This window comes from Sminthopsis crassicaudata, chromosome 2, assembly GCF_048593235.1.
Source record: "Sminthopsis crassicaudata isolate SCR6 chromosome 2, ASM4859323v1, whole genome shotgun sequence".
NCBI lineage: Eukaryota > Metazoa > Chordata > Mammalia > Dasyuromorphia > Dasyuridae > Sminthopsis > Sminthopsis crassicaudata.
In genome coordinates, this window is record NC_133618.1 from 44,236,715 (window position 1) to 44,262,222 (window position 25,508).

The window sequence follows — 25,508 nt, forward strand, 5'->3', positions numbered from 1 at the left end:
TCCTTCAAAACTTAGCTTACAGCTTCCTTCTATGTGAGGTCTTTCCTCATATTCCCACCTGATTGAGTTGACCTCCAAAAATCTCTTTGTTTTATTATTTTGTCTATGTCTATGTATGCATTTGTTTCCCTTCAAAGTTGGCAAACTCCTTGTATAGTCCATAGGGTTTCCCCTCCCCTTTTTTTAAACTTTCTCCTCTTATTCATATTATCTTATACCAGTGGTCCTCAAACTTTTTAAATAGGGGGCCAGTTCACTGTCCCTCAGACTGTTGGGGGGCCAGAGTATAATAAAAACAAAAACTCACACTCTGTCTCTGCCCCTCAGCCCATCTGCTATAACTGGCGGGCCGCATAAACATCTGGGCCATAGTTTGAGAACCCCGTCTTATACTATAATCTCACAGGATTTTTTTTTTTGATAACATTTTAAAAATTTAAGTTATCTTTGGTTTTTACATTAATTTTACTTCTAACTGTATCTTTCACTTTCACCCTACCCAGGAAGCCATCCCTTGAAACAATTTTTTTAAAAAAGAGGGGACAAAAAGTATTTCACCAAAACTAATCAATACATAAAATCTGAAATTATACATATGATTTCATATCCATAGTCTGCCTCTCCACAAGAAAGTGCATTTTTTCTTTATTCTTTAGCCCCATTTTGTGGTTGCTCAGTCATTTAAGTTATATCCAACTTTTTATTATATTATTTGGGATTTTTCTTGGCTATGACACTGGGGTCATTTGCCATTTCCTTCTCTAATTTATTTTGCAAATGAGGAAACTAAGGCAAACAAGGTTAAATGACTTACCCAGGGTCATTGTAATAATCATAATACATATTGTTTTCCTGATTCTTCTTCACTCTTCATCAGTTAAAATGTTTTCCCACACTTCTCTAAATTTTTTTATATTCATTGCTTTTTATGCAAAATTCGTTCTTGGGTATGACCCATAAGCTGAACCAGATTAAAATGTAACTGGAAAATATCCAACAAAGTAAATAAAAATATAGTGCAACATAATGTTAATTTATGATTTCTAAGTCAATATGCTTCATATGTCATATTCTACATTCCATTTCTACTTGGTTTGGATTACAAGAATTATTATCCATGCAGGAGCAGATAATCATCTGAAATCATATATATATATATACATATATATATATATATATATGTATATATATATATAATCTATCCATCTATATATTATTTATATATACATTAATTATTTATGTATAATATGTGTATCTGAAATCCTGCTGAAGGAGTCAATTGTGGATACTCAATACCTTCTCAACACCACCCTTTCTCCTACCATTCTCCCTTTCCCAGCCTCCTCTGCTCTCTGATTGGAGGACAGTAGGTAGAGTTCTACATTCTTCCCAAAACCTTCTTAGATAGAGGCAGTACAATGTGAATTTTCTGGGTAACTCTTCACATCCCAATAGCGGCTCTGGTTTAGGCTCCACTGAATAGCATGTCTCTGTGCCTTGTACTGCTTCTGACTTCATAGTTTACATGAAATTGTTCTCTACAAAGTTATCAATGTTCTTTTTATTTAATCTTTAAAATTTTCAATTAATAAGTATTTTCTCTTCTTCCCAACTTCCTAAGTGAGCCAATATATCTATACATGGTCATGCAAAATAAATTCTCAGGATCCAAGTCCAAAAATGTTTATGTCATTCTGCATCTTGAATATCACCTTAGGAGCAGCTAGATGACGCAGTGGATAGAGCCCTGAAGTCAGGAAGACCTGAGTTCAAATCTGGTGAACTCAAACACTTAACATGTCCTAGCTATGTGACCCTGGGCAAGTCACTAAACCCCAATTGCCTCAAAAACAAAACAAAAGAATATCACCTCTCTGTTAGGAAGTACATAGCATAAATCAGCCCTCTTGAAATTTGATTGATCATTAAATATACAAGAATTCTGAAGTCTTTCAAAGTGGTTTATCTTTTCAATATCATTATTTCTGAAATAGTCACATGAAACAGTGCTCCAAATCACTAATATTAGGTATTCAAAACCACTCTGAAGTTCTACCACACACTCATTAGATTAAAAAATATAACAAAAAGATGATGACAAATGCTGGAATCAGATGCAGCAAAATGGGAAGATTAATGCATTGTTGAATAGTGAATTGGTCTTGTCATTCTGGAAAGCAATTTGGAACCATACCTAAAGGGTAACAAAACTAAGATATCCTTTGATACAATGATCTTTTTACTAAACATATCTCAGAGAGATCCAAGAAAGAAGGAAAGAGCTCATACATACAAAAATATTTATATCGGCTCTTTTTTTAAATAGAAAATAACTGGAAACGAAAAGATGTTCATCAATCGGGAAACAACTGAACAAAGTATTGCATATGAATGTAATGGAATGCACTGTGCCTTAAGAAGTAATGAAAGAAACCCGAGAAGATTTGTATGAACTGATACAGAGTAAAGTGAACAAACCAATTCTTAACTGCCAACTCTAATTGTCTTTTCTTAATTTTTATCAGTCCTGACCTCTCTTCAGCCTTTGACACTCTCAGATGATCACCTCCGACTAGATAGATTCTTTAGGTGTCCATGATAGTGCTCTCTCTTGATTCTCCTCCTACCTGTTTGAGCTTCCTTTTCAGTCTGCATTGCTCTGTCTTTATCCCGATTGTAACAACTAACTGTGGATCTCTCCTAATGCTTGGGTCCTGGGTCCTCTTCTCTTCTTTTATACTACTTCACATATTCATCTCATCAGCTCCCATGGTTTTGATTGCTATGTGGAATAGTCCCAGATCTTCACATCTAATCCTAATCTCTCTGCTAAGCTCCAGTTCCATATCATCAAGTACCTTTGGGGGATCTTAGTGGGTATCTTACAGGCTACTCAAACTTAACATGTCTAAAATAGGACTCATTTTCTTTCACCCCATATGTTTTCCTTTTCCAAAATTTTCTATTATTGAGGGTAGTATTATTCCAGGTTCACAACTTTTATATTATTGTTAAGCCCTTCCACATACCTAAATCTGTTGCCAAATCTTATTGTTTCTACTTTCATGACATCTTTTATATATCTATTTCTTTATTACCACTCATATTGCCACCTTATTAGTATAAGATCCTTATCACTTCTCATCTGAATTATTTCTCTTTCATTCTTATCGTTCATTATTTCCCTGAGATCCTAGCTATTTTGTTCCTATTTTTTCTAACTCTAAAATTTTCCCTTTGTAAATAAAATTGTCATTTTCATTGCATCACATTAGCACAGCCCAACCATAAGCAATGAAAATTCTCTAATTTGTTTCTCTAATTTATTTCCTGATAACATTTTGTAATACTATTTGAAAAGTTTTCTTTTCATTCTTATGAATCTTTAAATGATTTTTCATGGTATGATAAATTTTTATAATTAGAAGGGACTCATGATGAAGAAGCTGGATATTTACATACTCTGTGCATCTCATTTGTGTAAGACAAGTATTTTAAATATTATTTATCCATAGTAAGTGTTATCAGGGACAGAATTTCAACCCAGGCCACTACTTTATCCACCTTGCTATGCTATCTCTCTCTTAAGAGATCATTTTGGTGAATCTCTCTCATTTAACAAATGAGGAAACTGAGTCACAGAGAGTAAAGACTAAAGGGCACTCAGTTGGGAAACAGTTGAATAAATTATTGCATATAAATATGATGGCCAAGATTTTGAACAAATTTGTTTTATAAAACTGCATTTTTATAGTACTTTAAGCATTTGGCACTCATAAATAAAGGAGAGATTAGCCAGATGTTTCTATTAATGTACCATCTTACTTATAGCATCAATTCATGAGATTATTCTCTTTCTTCTTTTAGAGAAGGGCCAACGAGTTGATGGGTAATGTTTCTGCCCTGCTTTGAGATTCATATATCATCAGAAAGACAAGTTTGCAGTAACAGAGCTGTTCTTAATACCCTAACGGGGTATGAATCAGTGAAGCACGGGCAGGCTTTCCTTAGAGGGGTGAGAGTGAATGCCCCCCAGTTTTCCCCCAGCAGCACCTTAATCTTGTATTTCTCGACATTCAGCTCCTGCAGCTGATACATGTTTAAAAGATTTTCACTCACACTGTTTTGCCAACGTGATAGATTTTATTCACCAGCTGGGATTTTCATGGGTTCTGTAGATTCCTGCCGCTTTTCATTGGGCTCAGGTCTCTCTCTGCTTCCCTCATATTAGTAATGATTCCAGAATAATGGAAAAGGGCTCAATTCAAGCTTCACAGCAATTTAAATATCACTTTTTATAGTTTTCTTTCTCACATTTCTGCAGCATCCTGTCTACTAATATTAACACCACAGCTTGAGGCAGACATAGACCAATTTGCCTTTATGGATTCTTTGACCCCCAAAAGTCCTTGCTCTGTTTCTGAGCCCTCCAAACACAAAGCTGGCTTTAGCCCAATAAGCCTACCTACCTGTCATCTATAAAGGCAACCAGAGAGAAGTAGGACAGCATTCTACCCCCTCCCCATCCCATCCTCCCTCTATAAAGCAAATAAAAATATGTAAAATATCAATGTGTAAAAGGCCATTACTTTCTCTTGGTAGTCAAATAGAAAAAAAAAACAAAGCAAAACAAAACTCAACATATTTAGGAAAAATGCAGAGTGCCAGATTTCAACCTTTATTAGGGAAAACCTTTTCCTGCTGTTTTTCTGAAGTTGCCAGGGTGACTGAATAAAAATAAAGAATACAGAAGTGGATGTAAGCTTACTGAAATCACAATAGCTGACATGGGAAATATAATTTGGATTTTTAATGAAGACTTAGTGGTCTCACAGTTACTTTTTTCCCCCCTCTCTCTGTAAATACTCATTCAGTTAAATACCTTCTACAGGGGTATGATAGAAGGTCATTCCCCGCCCCTCTGCATATTTAACACATTTTCTGCATATTTCAAGCTCAGATAAGACATCTGGAAGTATATATAGTCTTTGGAGTAGATAACTTTCCTCTATTCCCTTGACATCGAATGAATAACTAATTACCCTGTTCTATAAATACATCCATACAGGGGCTTGCCCCCTCCATTTAATTCCAATGTGATGAAATAATAAATATGTTGAAGAGAAAAAAGCAGGAGGACTTGCAGATCATTACTGCAGTGAGTAATTTATTTTAGGACCTGCAGATCAACTCAGAAACTAGTTCTTTCCAGCATGTACTTGATCATGTTAGTGGACACCTCTCCCTTCTTTTCCTCACCCTGCTGGAAGCCTATTAATGTCCCATATGCTCTATTATGTAACTCTTGAGTGGAGTCTAGAGTGTACCAGGAGGGCACTCAAAGGCCGGAATTCACACTGACCTCCCGTTCTTGCGGCCTCTTCATTATTATAATATTTTTATTTGAATGGAAATCAGCTCGTGTCTGTCTCCAAACTTACCCCCTCCCCTTCACACCATATCAACTCAATTCCATCCTCTCAAATTGAGGAGAAAGGGATCGGGAGAGGGGGCCCAATTCCAAACGGAGCTGCCCCCAGAAGGCACTCTCCTCCACGGGTCATTGAGTCGCCACACTCAGCAGTCATTAAAAGGATGTCGATGGCAGTAAAACACGGGGTCGAGCAATTAGTCTCTGGACAAGGTCTGGGGTGGAGGCAGGCAGTCCTGTGTGTGAGTGGGGATGCTAAATGGAAAAACCATGTTCTCAGCGCAATGCAAAGAGAGGTGGGGGAGCAAAAAGAGCCCGTCGGCCAGCAAAGATTTTTGAAATATCTGAAAGGAAAAGGGTGGGGGGGTGCGGAATGGTATGCTATAATCTTACATTTCTTAGTCTTCATGTGAGACTTTAAATGAGCACCCTAGGAACCTCACACTTTGTTTTCCAGGAGTCAAAGGGATTGCAAATGGATTCATCTGAACATTCTAAGCCCTGCAATTTATCTCACTGTGTTTGATGTTAGCAGGAAAGCTTATTTATTTATTTAAAATTACACAGGGATGTAACACACTATTTAGAAAAAAGAACTATTTGGGGATATGGGAAGAAACAAAAAAAAAATGCAAAGAAATCAACCTCTCACTCCCTCTACTTGTAGTAAGAAATGAATGAGGATTCTTTTGTTTCTGTTTGCTTTAGAAAAAAATGAAACAACGGGGCATTAACTTAAGATGCCTTGAATAAGCTGCTTCTGAGGGAATATGGAGGAGAGAAGGGCAGGAAGGAGAGCTCTGTAATCCTGTTCCAGAAAGGGTGATTCAAGGTGTTTAGAATTTTAAAGCAATCCAAAAGAGCATCACTGCAAATGTTGGGTGATAACAAAGAACTCACTTTCCTGGAACACAAGATTCAAATCAGATATAGTTCTACTGTAAGGAAAGATAGAACTAACGACCTTTTTAGTGACAGAAAAGCCTTCCCAAATGAGGTCCATTCTCTTACTTTCTTATGGAACAGAAAATAGCTAAATAACTTACTTCTAGATCGGTGATGCAATAGTGCTTAATTTGGAATAAAGAAGATTCATCTTTGTGAGTTCAAATCTGACCGTGGTTATTTTCTAGTTGTGTCACTTTGGGAAATCATTTAAATCTGTTTGCCTCAGTTTCCTCATCTATAAACTGAGCCAGAGAAGGAAATGGTTAAACCACTGTAGTATCTTCACTATGAAACCTCAAATGGATTCAAGAAGAGTCAGATAAGACTGAAATAACTAAATAACAACACTCTCAAGAGGCTTACATTTTTAAATTAAAATTGTAATTAAGAGTGTTCCCATTTGTTATAAATAGAAAATTACAACCTATGATAGTAACAGAATTAAAATGTTTCATGTAGGATAATATTCACAACTTAGTGGCCAGTCCGTTCTGCCAGTTGGAGATAAAAAACACTGGATTCAAATGAAATTTTAGTTATGTGCTCCTCCGCATTATGTAACATCTCCATGGGTGGTTATGAGGATCAAATGAAATAATCTGTTTAAAAGTGTTTTTACACACAAGATCACAAATTTTAAAATGGAAGAGGCTAATGAAGTAGTCTAGAGCAAACATGTTATAAATGATGAAGAAACAGACCCCCAAAAAGATTAATTGTGCAACATTCTAGCCAATAAGTAGCAGAAAGGGATTAGAATTAGAATAATTAACACTAGTATGATTAATAATAATAATAATAATAATAATATTGTCTAGCATTTAGATAGTGATTGGAAGTTTGCAAAGATAAATATCATTTCCTTTTTATTCATGTGAAATAGAGGCTATTGTTAGTCCCATTCTACAAATGAAGAAACTGGGCTGACTTGCCTATAGTCACACAGCTGGTGATAGCCTGAGGTAGTATTTAAATTCTGGTCTTCCTGACTGTAGTCTGGTACTCCATCCACTATACAACCTAGCACACTGTACAGAGACAATGATTATTATTACAGTTATTGGTCAAATAGACTGTTGTGAACTTGTCTGATAACAACTTACTGCCTGTTAACAACATTTCTCTAGCAAAAGGCATTTTGAGTTTTAAATAACCAATCTATAAAGAACTGTTAAGAAGTTATTTATAAATTGAAGGCTGCCTATAATTTTGTCTGAATTTTCATGTCTTACATGGATTAATTTATATGGTATCACTCAGTATATTAGAAACTTGCATGCCCTTTCATAGGAATTAAAGAAAAGTTTTTATAATGTAATTGACAATTGTATTCCAAAAACAGAAAATAATCAAAACATGTTTTAGCATCTCACAGAAATAATAATGATGAAGTCTCCATTGACAGTTGTTGCTATAGAAAGATTTGGTGACTTAAAAAAATAACACTTACAATGTTTTAAATAATTTCCAGATGTATTTGTTTTATGGTTTTTGGATATAGAGATTCAGGTCTTTCAAGAAATCTTATATCTTAAACGAAAGCAAATTGGTCTTCCCTTTTAATCAACAATTTGGGGTTCTTTAATTGAATATTTAATTAACACGAGGTTGAGCCTATATGGAGGCAGGTTAGGAACCGATGTAAATGAGTTCTATTTCACAAACTCCTCCTAACAAATTTTAATAATGCATCCGACTGAATCCTGAGGGGAAAATCTGCGAAAGGTCACAGTGAGACCTCTGACCAGCCTCGCTCAGCAAAGAGAGACAGATAGGGAGGTTTATGGACATGAGGATTGACCACACTTTGACAAAAGCACTCTACTGCCTAGAGATAGCCTCTGTACTAGAATAACAGGAGACCTTGGACCAACCTTGGGGCGTTCCTGATGAGGTCAAGCAGGACAGAAATCACACTTCATCCTGAAATCAGACCACTTAGGGAGCATGGAAAACTTGCAAGTCCCATGCAGCCCCTGAAATGAAAGAATGACACAACATTTGATATCCTAAGAAAGTAGCAAAAGGCAGTAGTGCCAAAGAAACCAGCCCTAATATCAAATGCCTAAAAAAATGGACAGAACGCTATCATAATGAGTCATTATGGAAGTAGGGATGCTCAACACCCAGACCAGTAGGAATGACTCTAAAATGTGTTACAAGCATCATGTCAGAGAAAAACCAAGCTTGGTACAAACCCAAGTAGAATTCCTGGAAGAGATGAAGCAACTCTATTCAAAAATAGAGTTAAATTGCATTTATAATTGGAACACTTGAGGAAAAATTGGAAGAGAAATAAGACATATGGAAGAGAAAATTGGAAAAAGAATTAAGTGCGGCCCAAAAGAGGCAAAAAAAAAAACTTTGCCAAAGTAACATGTTCCCTGAAAATTAGAAAGGACCAATTAGAAGCCAATGATTCCCTGCAATAGGGAGAAATATTAAGACAAAATCAAAAGGCTGAAAAAAAAAAACGAAGGAAATGGAAGGAATCTCATAGCAGAAACAACTGATGTGGAAAACAGATCAAGGAAAAAATTTTTTTAGAATCATTGGACTATCTGGATGTCAAGGCCAAAACAAGGACCTAAATAATATATTAAGAAATGTTAAAACTGTCCAGGTCTCCTAGAACCAGAAGACAAAGTGGAGAGAAAGAATCCCCTAGTCTCCTCCTGAAAGAAAATATCTAGGAACATCATAGCTAAAATCAGAATTTCTGGGCCAAAGGAAAAATACTGCAAGCAGTCAGAAAGAATTCAAGTACTGAGGAGGTACAATCTGGATCACACATGATTTAGCAGCCACCACTAGTAAAGGATCACAGATCTTGGAATGATAATCTATAAGGATATGAGATTATAGCCAAGAACTTGTCCAGCAAAACTGAATATAATGCTACAGGGCAGAAATAGACCTTTAATAGATTTGGAAATATTCCTGATGAGAAGATCAGAACTTCAGAAAAAAAATTGAATTTCAGAAACAGAAGTGAAGAGAAACAGAGGTAAATATGAATGAATACTGATAAAGATAAAGATAAACTGCTTAATTCAAATATAGGAAGATAATATGTGACCCCTTTGAATCTCATCATCTTCAAGGGTCATAGACAGTCCAATTAAACAAGGTTTAGGAGTGGTTCTGGAAGATCTTGATAATCTTAAGAAAAAACGGAAAGAGGGTAAAGAGGAATATATTAAGGGGAAGGAAAAAGGAAGATGAGGAAAGTCACCTCCATATGACTGTGTACAAATAGATATCTAAATAAAAAAGGAAGATAAAGTGAGGAAGCGAAACTGCTATTTAAACCTCACTCTCATTTGAATTTATGTAATGCACATAAATACACACATACAGAGTTGGGTACAGAAATGCATTTCACTCAACATTGAAATAGGAAGGAAAGGAGAGAAAAGGGAAGGGGAATTAGAAGGAGAATGGATTAGTGCAAGGAAAACAAATTCTAAGAATGTATTATATAATAATATAAATATTAATAAATATAATATAAGTAAAAATAAAATATTTCTAGGTCTTTTGAAGATGGCAAAGAATGAGTAATTGAGAAGATATCCACAAATTAGGAAATAAATCATTATTTATTAAGCACCTATTCAATAGATCAATATTTGTTAAGTACCTCCTATGTGCTAGGTATTATGCCGCGTGCTGGGGATAAAAAAAAAAAGACAGTCCTTTCCCTTGAGCATTTTATAATCTAATGGGGGAGACAATATACAAACAAATACACACACAGAGCAAGCTATGCACAGGGTAAAAAAGAATGAATTAAACAGAAGGAAAATACAAGAATAAAGAGGAATTGGGGAAGGCTTCCTATTAAAAAGGGAGATTTTCATTGGGACTTAAAAGAAAACTAGGAAGATCAGTGGGTAGAGTAGAGGAAGGAGAACATTTTAAGCACAGGGGATAGCTAGAGAAAATGCTCAGAACTGAGAGATGAAGAATTTTGTTCATGGAATATTCTTTAGGCCAGAGTCACTTGATTAAAAATTTGGCACATGTTGGAAAGTAAGGTGTAAGAAGACTGGAAAGTTATGGGTGGAAGGTTAGATTATAAAGGATTTTTTTGTGTGTGTGCTGAAGTAATTTAGGTTAAGTGTCTGAGACCAAATTTGAACTCAGGTCTTCCTGCCTTCAGGGCTAGTGCTCTAAGTTATAAAGGATTTTTAATGTTAAATGATCATTTTGTATTTGATCCTGGATGCAATAGAAAGCCACTGGTGTTTACTGAGGGGTGGGGGGGAGAGGGATGGAGTTTCTATGACACGGTTGGACCTGTGCTTATAGAAAATTGCTTTAGTGGCTGAATTAAAGTGGGGAGAGACTTGTAGGTGGGCAGACCCTCTCCCAGGCTACTGCAAAAGGTATAAGGGACTGCACTAGAGTGAGGGCAATATCAGAGGGAAGAAGAGGGAGTATTCAAAAAATACTGCAAAGGTGAATCTTGGCAACAGATTGTTCACAGAAGGGTGAAAGATAGTGAGGAATCCAGGTTAACTACTAGGTTGTGAACCTAAGGGAATGGGAGAATGATGTTGCTCTCTAGTAACAGAGAAGATAAGAGCTGAAAAAGATTGAGGGGGAAAGATAATGAGTTTGTTTTGTACATATTGAAATTAAGATGGCTACTGGATATCCAGTTCAAGATGTCTAAAAGAAATTTAGAGATTGGAATTCAGCAGAGAGTTTGGGGCAGGATGGATAGATTTGAGAGTCATTAGCACAGAGATTGTAATTAAATCCATGTGAGGTTATGAAATCTCCAAAAGGAGTATAGAGAAAAAAAGAGATCTTAGGACAGATCCTGTGGGATACCTATAGTTAGAGGATGTGACCTATAAGAAAATCCAGCAAAGACAGAGGAGTGATCAGATAGATAGGATTAAAACCAGGATGAAGGGAGGGATGCTCTGAAAATCTAGAAGGAGAGAGTGATCAATAGTGTGAAAGATTATAGAAAAGTCAAGGAGAATGAGAATAAGAAAAGGCCACTGAGTTTGGCAATTGAGAGATCATTGGTAACTTTGGAAAGGGATGGAATGATAAGGTCAGAAGCCAGATGGGAAGGGGTTCAGAAGAGAGGGAGGAGAGAAAGTGGAGACTCCTGTTGTAGGTGGCCTTTAGCAACAAAGGGCAGAAGAGGTGACAGTTAGTGGGATGAAAGGATTAAGTGATTTTTTTTAAAGGATGAAAGAGACATGGACATGTTTATAGGCAGAAGGGAATGAACCAGTAGACAAGGAGAGACTGACTATCCAGAGAAAGACTGATAAGTAGAAGTATGCATATAATAATTTACACACACACACACACACACATTTGTGCCTAATGTTACTCATATGTAGGTGGGAGAGGAAATTTAAAAGAATAAACTTACATGATAATTATATATTTAAAAGAAATAGCAAGTTGTACATAATAGATCTGCAGTTTTGTGTAAAATCTTTGTATTATACTATGTTATGAAAATGCTTATTTTATTCCATGAATTAAAAATAGAGATTTAAAGTAAATGATAGCGTGGGGATTACAGAGGGATATCTAGTGGAGGAAATAAGAAATAATGGGACCACCTAAACAAGTAGCCTTAATAAAGAGTAAGGACACTTCATTATATGAGACAGAGTTGTAAAGGAAGAAATGCTGGCAGAAGGCATGAATCATAGGAGATAAGAAAAAGGGAAAAGAGAATCCTTACAGTAAATGACCTCATTTTTTTTCTGTAAATATGAGACAAGATTCTCAGTTGAGAAGGTGGGGTGAAGGTGAAAGGGTTTGGAAGGGCCACTATGGAGAGCTGGATAGTGAGCCAATAAGGGACCATGTGTAGGATTGCCAAGCAGCAGTGAGGACCCAGTTGAGGATGTGAAACACGAATTTATAGTGGACGCAATCAGAAGAGCTGCATCATTTTCTTCATCTTTGTTCTGAATAATAGATGAATAAGTTATAAATGTGAAGGATATTACTGGGCTAAAACTCTTATCAAAGCAATTACCAACCGAGATTCCAGAGAACTAACCAACCATTCCCCTTCTGATGGAGAGATGAAAGACAGAATGCAGATTGAAATAAGTGTTTTTGCTTTTGGCTTTTGGGTTTTTTTTTTTTAGGACAAATAACCAATGTGGAAATTGATTTTGATCGACTATACCATTGCCTGTGGAATTTGTTTTTCTACCATTCTGGGTGAAGGAAAGGGCAAAGTTGTGGTGGGAAGGTGAGAGGGTAGATCTTAGCTGATTTTTTAAAAAAAGAATATTTGAGAATGCTGATCAATAAAATGAGTGACCAAAATTTCTGAGTACTCATGATGAAATATGCAGCCATCCTCCTGACAGAGAGGGAGTATACTCAGAGTACATGGCCAATGAGAAATTTGATTTTGCTTGGCTAACAGTGCTTCCCCCAACCTTGTTTTCTCAAGGTGGGAGGAGGACTAGAAGGAGGAGAGAGAAAAGGCTGTCTTGGTTTGAAAACAAAATTTTAAAAACTACTAATACATGAACACCTACTATATGTATATAGGCTCTGTGCTGGGTAGTGGAGAGGATACTTACTGCAATGACTCCACAATTTATAGATATTAATTGGAGAGCAGATTTCAAATTTCAAGCACATTCTAATAAGTTTTTCTTGTTTCTATATTTCTATAGAGGATCCAACCAATTTATTAGAGGTTTGGAACCATATTATTTTTGCAGCTTCAGGGGAATTTTTTACAAGAATTTAGTGTGTCTACTAAAAAGTGGAAACAAATGGAAAAAACAGTAATGTCAAGTTTCTTTTGCAGGTGGAAAACTAGTTTCAAGTTGAAAATCTTCCAAGTGATGTTTAATTTTAGGACTGGAGAATTAATTCTAGGGGACACTTCACTTTTTGTCTGTTCTAAGCAATATATGGTAGATATAAGCATTGCTTTGAAATAGGCTTTATCTTTTTTCCCCCTTCTGAGACAAAAGGTTCATTATTGTGAAATTATCTGTCTTCTGAAGATATGTAATCAGAGCATATTGGTGAGAGACCTTGCCATTTAGATAGAAAAACTAGCTTTAAATCCTAGCTCTGATACATATTGGTTTTGTGACCCTGAGAAAGTCACAATCCCCAAGAATTCTAGAACAGGAATTCTTTTTTTCCCTACTTAGATAATTTAATATTTCCCAAAACAACTTCACATGCAAAATATCATTTACAGTCCTCTTATAGATGAAACTAAGGGTCATCTATTATTATTAGATTCTTACAAATGCTCTAGAATGAAGTGAAACTGATATTTTGCATTCGATATATGAGAAAACAGTATAAAAATTCTTAAACCTACAGTCTATGAACTTATTTTATAGAATGTTTTGATAACCATATTCCAATATGATTGGCTTCCTTTGTAATCTGATGTATTTCATTTATACAATGAAAAACATCATATCAAGCGTTCATAGGTTTTTTCAGACATCCAAAAGGATCCATGACTCAAAAAATCATTAAGAGCATCTACATAAGATTATTAAGTGCACAGAAGATGGCAACAACCTGAATTAGGAGAGGGAATTTCATAATTTGGGAGTTCCTTTCCACCAATTTTCTTAAGTGACATTATTTGATGAGGACTGCTCTGGTACATCTGTCTGCTACTTTTCTTCTCCTTGAGTGACCAGCTTTCTGTCTTTTCTGGTTATACATTTCCTTATTGTATGAAATAAACCCCAACACAGCACATTTTGTAATTAGACATTAAAGAAGTGGTATAAACAATAACTAATTTGGGGTTCTGTAGTGAAAAGATGTAGTAGGCTGGATATTCAGAAAGTCTTCATAAAGAAGGCTCCATTTGAATTGAGTTCCAATTGAAACTTTTGATTTTCAAAGACAGAAAAAATGAGTAAAAGAAAAAATAGAAACAGTATAAAGAAAGATATGGAATCATATACGTATATGATACATTTGGGGAACGTAGAGTAAGTCAATTTGACTGATAAATAGAAAAGTGATTTTAACCTTATTTAGAGGAAGAACTTACTCATTTGTTTTTGTATCCATTTACTGGTTCATCCACCTGTCCATTCATCTATCAACAACTAAATGCCAGTCATGTATCAGACACTGTGCTAGGTACTAGGATGTAAAAAAATTATTAAAAAACAACATTTCTGTTTCTTACCATATTCAATGGCATATGCCCTTGATACTTTATTCATGTTACTTCTAAAGTTGACCAACTACAAGTTTCAATGATATTGGCCATTAATTTTGATCTTGCTAACATGACTGTATATTTGCAAGTTGAAAAACCCATTAAATGGGTACGGGATGATCATTCTTCTCCTTGAGCTGGACAAAAGACTATCTCTAGTCATTTACAAAATTCTCATGCAATTTCAGGTCCTTCTCATCTAAATTTTCAAGCCAGTTTCCTTGAGAAATATTGGTCCTGATTGTGCTCCTCCAACAAGTATTTCTGTTGTACCTTTTGAGGTAAGTAGCTTCAGGGACACGAAACCAATTTTCAACAGTGATTTGTTACAATATTGAATATCCATCTCAGTATCCTCAGAGATGACAAAAGAGTTTGAATCATCAACACTTTACTTTAGGTCAGCAAACATCCCAGGAACAATTAGACTGTTGATAAAACCTGGGTACTTTGAATAGTGCAAAGTCAATTAAAACAACAACAACAACAATAACATGTATTGAATATATGAGCTCTTTCAAATTGTCATCAGTTGTTATGACAAGCTATTAAAGAACCTATTCTAGATGAGACTGAAGTAGCAACCAATTTCAAACCAGTAAATCAAGTCTTGGTCAAGAGCACCGATGAAAAAAGGACAGAATTCTAGCCAAGTTTATGAGCGGTCCAAAACAACCACAATTCACATCAATCACAGGTGGGCAGCGTGCTCTAGTCCATGCCCCTGATGCACAGTGTGACCTTTGTGACTCACTATTCTGCCTTCTGTCTTAGTTACTCAGCTGAAAACAGAGTTAAAAAAAAAAAGCAGGAAACTCAATGAAAACCAGACACTGCATCTATAATGAGATTTCCTGGACAAATAAATTTCCCATCTCTGCAACCTGTTCACCACCCCCATCCAAGGCTGGCAAGCACTAAACATTCAAGAGGAGGGGAATAAAGTGAAGCATTTGAGCCATGGAACCATGTTATTTTCGGAGTGTCAGAGAGTTTATAGGCAAGGGCTTACTGTGCTCCCTCAATGTAGAGAAATCCATGGTTTGCTGGAAGGACTGTGGATGATAGTTTAGGGGACAATTAATTTTTTCTCGTTTTGTTGTCATTTACACCATGTATTATTACAACTTTTAAAATCAATTTGTTGTCATGGGTGGTAGTATGTTTGTTACCAGGGTTCATTCTCGTAAAACTATCTTTTGAAATTTATGATTAAAATGACAAAACTGTAGCTACTTGAATGCTTGGAACCAATGCAAATACATATTTAGAATATGAAAATTCGAAGAAGAGCTTGCATTTGGAAAATAGCATCCCAGGCTGTTAACAAGAGTGGAACTTGGAAATGTCACCAATCCAGTCAACCACTGAGGCTTAATGAAGTGGCTGATCACCTGTAGAGCCAGAGGAGCTAGGTGAGTGAATGGAGGCAGCGGTCAATGATTGCCATGGAGAATGAAGCCATAGTTTTATTCCTAAGACTGTCAATCTTACTGGTAGCAATAACCACCAGGGCTTTTGTCCATCACAAGGGGACTGTCATTCTGAGGCTCTGTCCCTTGGAAGAGCTCCATGTGACTGAACCTTACTGGATCATTCAGTCTATTAATTGGCTTGGAAACAGCTGACAATATGAAGGCTCCGAGGCAGGCTGCTCCCCCAGTAGCTCAATCGTAACTAATGGGGGTTTAAAAGGGAGATCAGAAAATATCGTGCAGATAAAATATGAAGATAGGAAAAAAGACCATAACCTCAATCTGCAAAATGTAATAGCTTTGTCAAAATTAAAAGCCAAAGCTAAACTCTCCTGCTACTATATACCTCCTAGCTCCGAGAACTGTTCAAGCAGAGAGGCATTTTCTATTAGCTGCAAACTCTGAATGCAGGAGGGAGAATATCTGCACAACAGCCCTTCCATGCAAACACTAGCCCAGTAATGGGAAATTTTAATGATGTAAAACAGCAAGGTCACACGACGTGTCCAGACAGCTCTTGGAAAGACACCGTCTCTGCAGATATTACAGAGAAGAGCTCAGAATTGCTCTTGGTTCATTAGGCTTTGCCTGAGGGTTTTATTTTTTTTTCTTCTACTACTATTAACTACAAACAAGGTTCAGGTTCTTCTTTCTCCATTTCGTGAGTAAAATGCAAAAAGGTGGATGCTAAGGTTTTCAGAGTTGCATTTGTAAATATGGTAAGACAGAGAACTCAGATGCCTTTTTTTTTTTTTTAACAATACTTGAAATATTCTCTCTGAGTCACCTTACATATGAAAATTGCAAAAACCTTATCAATGCTGCTCTGTTATTTTTTTTCCCAGTTGAACTTTTTTTTTTTTTAATCTACTTGCATATAGATAAAGGTACTACATGCACCTAAGTATCCACAGAGAGGAGAGAAGGAGTCCCTTCCCCGACCCTGTGCACCCACCCCACATCATCTTATGGTTTCCCTCCTTCTCCCAGCTTTATGACCCCATTGAGATGAGCTCTCACTGTTTTCTTCCTCGTTACATTTTGATATTTCAAAGCATGGCCTGGATCTCACTCCCATCTCCCCACTCCACATTATTAATGAATTGGAAAGCAGACATCATTAGTTTTTGGAGGCCATTTCTTTTAAAATTTACAGACCCCTTCATCTGAATCCCCAGAGACAGTCTGCTGTTCTCATCTTAGAATCTTATTAGCATCATATCTTCTGTATCCTGCCACGCAAACTGCATGGCTATGCATTTCTAGCACTTGACCCTTTTGCGGACGGAATTAATTTCCTCTTTGAAGATGCAGCAGCATGCTGTTGTGCTTGTTAAAGAAAGAAAATCCTAGCAAGGAGATGGCGAAGCAAGCAAAGAAAATTTCTCAGTTTTAAAACAAGCCCTTGCCTAGGCAAGTAAAGCTGGAGACTCAGCAGCAAAAATTGTACACGGATAACTCTTTATTACTGGAAACTGAGTATGCAAACGAGCTGATTAGCCAGGTTCATTGAGTACTTCGTGACATCTTTGACTGATCTTATTTCAATGTTTTTTTAAAAAATAAAACAAAACAGCCAGGCTTCTCCCATGCCCCCATCCACATCTCCCTGATATTCCGATTAGCTGTCTGATGCAGATGCAGAAAGGTGAACAGAGAAAGGGATTTTACTGTGGGCTTTTTCACTCATCCTCACTTTGACCAGGTCATTCCCAGGCCAGAAGTACTTTGGAAGGGACCCAGGGGTGGATTCTTCCCCGATGTTCAGGTGTTCCTCATATCTGGGATGACAAAGCACTCAGCTAAATCCCTGAAGGCCATTATGACTCTGATGCAATTTTATATCTCTACTATTCTGGAGCAATAGATGGGGCTAAAATAGATGGGGTAAAAGTGGACCTGTCTCAGGGGGAGCAGAAAGCCCTCATCATTGGTAGAAAGCTAGAGCTTTTGCTAGAATTGCTAGCCCAACCTTTTCATTTTGTGGATGAAGAAAATGGTACCTTGATAAGTTAAGTGACAGGTCCATGCTAAGATTGCATATAGTGAGCTAATGGCAGAAGCAGGACTAAAATTTAGGTTTCCTGACCCTCTTTCCATGATGCCATACTATAAGATTAACTATTGTTTGCCTTATTACACTCTATTTCAGGCTGGTCTCTTCTAGCTGCTGGATTCATGTGCACACTGGACAAAACCTAGGTTTGCAGAAAATTTTAACTGCCTATCTCTAGAATAATATTCCCAAGATATCCCTAGACAACCAGGATTAAAATCACTTTATCTTCTATAATTGCATATACTATCTCGCTATGTTTTGCCATTATTAAAATCATAGTTCTGCCTCCAAACAAAATATTCCTAATGGAGTACATTTTTCCAAACTTATGTTGTCCATATATTAGTTTGAATTCTAGTCCTAGCCCGGATGTTGCTATATTTTAAACATTTAAATTAGTTTCTCCTCCTTTTGTTTTCATATCACATTTTGAATGCCCACCTATCAATATGGTATATTAAAGACTGGAAATAACAGCACCATTCAAAGCAACTCCTTATATAACAAAAGCCTGCAGAGGTATGAATGAATCCTTGGGGATATAGCAACAGCTAATATGGAAAGGAATAAAGATATCGTTATTATTCTTACAATGTATGTGTTTCTTTCTCTTCTCTCTCTTTGCCTTTGCCCTAGTACAGACCTTCATTTACTAATCCTCAAATTGCTGCAACAGCTTGGATTGCAGCTAACCAGATTCCAATTCATCTACGTATGACCATCATGTGAATCTTCCTTTTATAAAGTCTTTCCTCTGCAAAAACAAACAAACCAATAAATAATCATCTTCTGAAGAGAAGTGAGTATGAAGGAGAAAAACAATCCATAGAGGTCAAGAAGAATGAGGATTGAGAAAAAGGTCATTGACTATAGCAAGCATATATTTATCTATCTACTTATCTGCAAATATATACATAGATATCACTTCAAGATTTAGAAAGCACTTTGTACATTATCTCATTTTATCTTCCCAACAATTCTGTCAGGTAAGTGCCATTTTATTATGAGATTTGTACCCATTTTACAGATTAGGAAACTAAGGCACGAAAATAAAATGACTTGCCTATGGCTATTGATTGTCTGAGATGAGATTTGAACTCCATCTTCCTGATTCCAGGTCCAGTACTCCATCCACTTTACCACTTTTAAATTTTACAGTTTCTCTGAACTTCTATAGCACTCCAGTGCTACCTATCATATAATTGAACACTTGTATATAGTCTTATATTGCTGCGCTTAGTACTGAACACATTGTAAATTTGAGTTTGAGTGAGTACATTGCAAATACTCACTTATTCCTTGTTTGAAAATAAGTTATATCTTTATGTATATATCACTGAACAGACTTGTTGAATGTTCCATTGTTTTTATTAAAAACTACATTACAAAAAATATCGGGACCAGAAACAAATACATATGAATTAATAAGTTCAGGAAATTATTTCTACACTTTCATCCCTAAACTAAATCTAAAAATGGCTACTAATTCTCCTATTCAATTCAACCTGGAAAATCAAGTTCATTTCATGATTATTCTTGACATTACTCTGCTTTACTACAGAGATAGAAACTACATCATTAAACAGTATTATCGTCTGTTCCAGTATCAGCAAAACATTCAAGAAAGCAAAGACTAAATGAACATGTAACCTCCAGCTATGAGATGATCTGTTAAGATGACTTCTCAGATGACTGATAAATCCTTTGAGAGTTTATTATTTATATGAAACTAGAGACTGAATAACCACTACTAAACATTATTTAAGTTTCATTCAATGTTGTGATCAATAAGCTTATTTATTATTTACTCTATGCTAGGTAATATACTCATTTGTATACTGTGTATTTTTATTATATATTTTATAAATACACACATATAATACATATACTTAGCACAATGCCTATTACAAAGTAAGTTGTTAATAAATATTTATTTAATTTAATATATGTGCATATATACACATATACATACATACATATGTAAATTCCTTGAAGGCCAGAATGTGAAGAGATTTAAATGCTTAACATGGGAGTTAATACATGATTCTAGAGATAACAAAATGTCCACTTAAGTTAGTTAAATGGAGGAGATAATATGACCAAACTATAGGAAAGCTCAGACAGTTATATGGAGAACAGATAGGAGAGAGGAAAGGCAAGAGGGAGGGAGACCAAAGAGAGAGCAACTGCAATCATCCAGGGGAGAGGTGATAAGGACCTAAATCAGCTGGGATGGAGAAGAGGTAAGGTTTGCAAGATATTCTGTAGAAATAGAAACTACAGGATTTAACAACTGACTTGACATGTGACATGTGAAATGGGTGAGGAGTGGGATTCAACCAGAAGGATGGGGTGTTCTCCTCAGAGTTAGAGGAGTTAGGAAGAGGAATGAGTTCGAAGGAGAAGACAGTTTTGTTTTGCACTTGTTCTGCGGAAGGGGTCTCTGGGACCATCAACGGGTAGCTGATGAGGTTGACTAGCACTCAGGAGAAAGACTATTAGATCACATGGATCAGGAGATTGTCATATAAAGATGGTCACCTAGCCCAGGGGAGTTGATGAGCTCACCAAAGGAAAAAGTATATAGCGAGATGACCAAGGATGGAGCCTTGTGGTATTCATGGCTATTGAACATATAATATGGATGATGAATTAACAAAGAAAACCAAACAGGAAAGAGAAAGAGAACTATGAAAACTCAGGGAGTCTCATGAGTAAGACAGGGCTAAATGCTGCAGAGATGTTAAAAAGAACAAGGGGGGAGGAGGGAGGGAGGGAGAGAGAAAAGAGAAAGGGGGAGAGAGAGGAGGGAGGGAGACAGACACACAGAGAGAGACAGAGACAGAGACAAACACATACACAGAGACAAAGAGAGACAGAAATACACAAATACACTGAGACACACAGAGATAAAGAGAGACAGAGACACAAACACAAACAGAGAGACAGACACACAAACAAGCACAAATACACACAGAGGGAGACAAAGACACACAAATGCAAACACAGAGACACACAGAGACAAACACACACAGAGACGGAGACACAAACACAAACAAGCACAAACACACACAAAGACAGAGTCAAAGTCACACAAATACAAACACAGAGAGACACACAGAAGCACAAAAACACACACAGAGACAGAGAGAGAGACATTCAAACACACACACACAGACAGAGACAAGAGACACACACACACACAAACAAGCATAAACAGAGAGACACAGAGACAAAGAGACACAAACAAAAAAGCACAGAGAAAGACACACACAGAGACAGAGAGAGAAAGGAGGAAAGACGGAGGGAATGAGGGAGAGAGACAGAGAACGAGACAGAGAAACAGAGAGAGACAGAGACAGGTAAAGAGACACACAAATACAGAGACAGACAGGGAAACAGCAACACATAGAGAGAGGCATAGACTCACACACATAGACACAAACACAGAAAGAATGACACTGAGGGGAGAGGGAAGGAAGGAGGGACAGACACAGAGGCCGAGGCCGAGAAGGGGAGGGAGGGAGAGAAGAGGCCATTAGATTTGACAATTAAGAGATCATTACTAATTTAGGAGTTAGCATTTTCAATTAAGTAATGAAATCAGAAGTTAGATATTAGGGGGAAGAGAACTAAAAATACTGAGCTCAGGAAGATTTTTTTCAAGGAGTTTGAATGACAAAAGAAGAGTATTATGAATGGGGGAGATATGTGTATTTTGTAGGCAGAAAGGAAGGGAGCCAAGAGGCAGCTAAGTGGCTGAGTGGGGCCTTAGGAAAACCTAAGTTTAAATTTGGCCTCAGAGAGTCACCAGCTGTGTGACCCTGGGCAAGTCACTTCACCTTACTCCACTAAAGAAGGAAAAGGCAAACCGATCCAGGATCTGTCAAGAAAAACCCAATGGACAATACCACAGGGTCACAAAGAGATGGACATAAATGAACAACAACAAAAGAAGGAACCAGTACTTAGGGAGAGACCAAAGATTGGATAGAATATGATTTGAAATCATATAAGATTCTAAATCTGGTGATTAATAGGTTGAATGATTTCTTCATCTTTTAAATTCTGTATTTTGGAAATTGAAGTACCTCTGAATAATGGCCAAATATTACTCTTTTTTTTGTTGTTTTTCTCTTCTCAGTTGTTTTAATGATTTCCCTAATAGTATATAAACTCCTGGAGGTCAGAGTCCATTTAATTTTTGTATTTGTATATTAGTGCTGAAAACATAGTAGGTCCTTCATAATTGTTTACTGATTGATTCCAGAAGAGAGAAGAATGAGATGTCATATATTTTACTTTCTACTTATGCTGAAATCCACTGTGTGGAGCCATTGTGGCCATGATCCCACACTTCTGTCTGTAAAACAATTCTGAGCATGTATCTCTAAGATTTTATGTATATATATACTTATGCATTACATTATTATTAAATTATATACCTATAGTAATATACTACAAACTATGTCTATTCCAAAATAGGAATTTAAAATGGAATATGGCAAAAGTGAAGAAGTATGTGTAGGATAAACTAGAGTGGAAATACTTGAGGTCCATGTGATAAAGGACATGGATAAAGGTCCATGGCAAGGAAGGGGCTGTATGAATAAAGACATAAGACATATATATATATATATATATATATATATATATATATATATATATATATATATATATATATATATATATATATAAAGAGAGAGATAGACAGACAGACAAAGTGGAGAAGGAGAAAGTGAAGAGTCAAAGGAGATGCTAAAATTGTGAAAACTTAGATGATTGAAAAAAGTGAGGGTTTCCTTGACAGTAACAAAGAAGCTTGAAAGTTGGGTGGATTGAAGGGAAAGACAATGCACAAACCATCCATGACTGTTCAGTCTATGGAATTCATTGTCTCATCTAAAATGAAAAGAGAGGAGGTTGAGCCTTCATTCATTGGTCTCTGCCCTCAAGTGTACAAGTTTGTCCTCTGAGAGGGTACATGCTAAAGCCCTAAAGTGATCTGGGAGTAGAGGGTGGGAGCAGAAATTATCTCCTTGACACCAGTTGTAGCTGCTTTGGCAGAATTAGGCTATAATTACCCTGAGGGTCTGAGTCTCAGGTTCAGACTGGAGGAAGTTAGGGATCTGAGCAGAAGAGGAAGGAAGCAGACAGAAAAGGTGGGATGTCACCTGTCTCCACACTCTCTGATTGGTTGCCTCAAACTTAATTTTTAAGACTGCTGGATTTAGAAAAACTATGGCTATCACTATAGGAGAACATTCAGTGGAACAGTGCACTGTGATATTTAGGTTTTTCTTAGGAAAAGAATTGGTCTTGCTGGTTTTTGATAACTTTGTAGAATCTCCAAAACTAATTTTTTTTATATTGGATTAAATCTCATTGAGAATAGTAATGGAGCTCTATTGGAAATTAATCAGGCTAGAAACAGCAAGCACTCATAGCCAGATATAGACTGGCAGGACACTGATGAGGCAGCACAATGAATGATCTACCGAGAGGGCCCATGGGCAAGAGGTGGCCATTAGTCTGGGGCTCAGTAATGCACTCTTCAAGTACATTACTCACCAATCCATCAGGCAACCTGCAAAAGAACGGAGAGATTCCAGCCCTTTTAAATCTGTAACTTAACGGCTGCCAGCCTGCACTACATGCCCTAGGTTACAAGGGCACCGCAGAGTGGGAGAAAGACAATTCATTGGATGTCATAGCTAGTATTTCTTCTATTCTTTCTTCTGTGTGTACTTAAGGAATGGGCCTTCTATTATCCGCAGATTAATAGCTTAGAGAATGCTCTGGTGTCTCTATTAACATTAACTATCAAGAGATGCATTCTGAGTGCTTCCTCAGCACAGCTTTCATTAACTAAGAAGAGAAATACTGGTGTGTGAGAATAATCCCATTTTAGGGATTTTTAAAAGTTCAAATTACATTAATTTTCTATCAAAAACCAAACATGGAACTTAGCAAATAAAAACACAGATACAGAAAAATTCTGAACTGAAGCAGAGGCTAGAAACAGTTTTTCCTTACTGTATAAACAACCTATAACAGTTTCTCTAAGGTTGCCAACTGGCTCTGGTTTCAAGTAAGAGATGGAGGGAGAAGATGGTGAGAGCAATTAGTAAAGATATCCTTTTCTCATCTCCAGCTTCAGAGAAATATCAGGAAAGTTTGGAATCAGGGATCTTGGATTCAGCTCTGCCCTTTTGTAATACTGCAGAACCACAATGAAAAAAACTCCCTCTCTTGGACCCTTAATCTTCCAATCTGCAAAATGAGGGAATAGAATCACATTAAGGATTCTTAACCTAGATTTCATGGTGTCTGTGGAACTTGGATGGGAAAAATTATATTTTTATTTCAATATAGTTGATTTCCTTTGTCACTCTACATTTTCTTTATTTAAAAACATGATTCTGTGGAGAAGGCTATAGACCTCAAGTCTACTCTTTATAGACCATCACCAATGCAGTCTGATATCAAAAAGGCCTACATGATCTCTCAAGTCCTCCCACATTTAAATCCTAAAAGCAAAGTCACCAGCCTTTGCTATTTTTTTCTGCTACTTGGGTTGATTATAACAGGGAAGGATGGAATGAACAGGAATGATAGATGGGAGTTTTGTGGAAGGGCTCTTTTTATACCCTGTCAGAGGATGCATTATAAAGAATTTGGGAACTTTTTCTTGAAAGGGTTATTTTTTTTAAAATCTTATATTTTTAAGTGCCTTTTGTTTTTTACATAACATTTATTTTTAAATCTAGCCTTCCTCTTCTCCCATTTCCCATGGGGTGAATGGTAGCTTGCTATCTGCTTGGGGTCACTTCCATGGTAAAATTATATTAATAAGTTAGGAAGATCTGGCAAATCATTTAATCACTCAGGAACAACATGAAGGAGATGGAAGAATGAATCTAAGCCTTTAGTATTCTAATATATTCTGAACCTGACTGGAATTTGGCTGAAGAGAATCAAGACTAAGCATCTATAGAAAGAATATGTATTTTTCCCTCTGGATGAATAAGATAAATTAAGGGAAACACTACTATGTTTTTCCCCTTCTGGACCAACCCATTTTCAATATCAGACCCATCCAGGAAGCTTAGTGAAACATGGCAGACAGGTATAGAGATAGATAGGTAAGGTAACTCTAAAGTCATTTTTGTTTTCCGTGCAGACATAGATATGGAATGCATATTCTTTTAACTGAACAGATGAGGAGGAGTAAATTTTTTTTATATAACTTTGGCTGATCATTATACTGTTCAGTATGAAACTTACACTGGGGGAAAATGATGAATATAGCAGGATGAGCAACCAACTCTCCCTCTGAATGGAATTGTTGCCTTAACCTGGTTATCAGTAATC

The 25,508-nt window shown here is 36.5% G+C and overlaps 2 long non-coding RNA genes across 2 annotated transcripts in view; one reads left to right on the top strand and one right to left on the bottom strand.

Annotated features, from left to right (window-relative positions):
* Positions 1-18,778, top strand: part of LOC141554312 (uncharacterized) — a 148,355-nt gene extending 129,577 nt beyond the window's left edge. The window contains exons 4-5 of the long non-coding RNA XR_012485827.1: positions 14,789-14,881; positions 18,228-18,778. This is a non-coding gene — a long non-coding RNA (uncharacterized LOC141554312). The remainder of the gene's footprint in view (positions 1-14,788; positions 14,882-18,227) is intronic.
* LOC141554311 (uncharacterized) overlaps positions 1-25,508 on the bottom strand; it is a 125,454-nt gene that overhangs the window by 36,743 nt on the left and 63,203 nt on the right. The window lies entirely within an intron of this gene.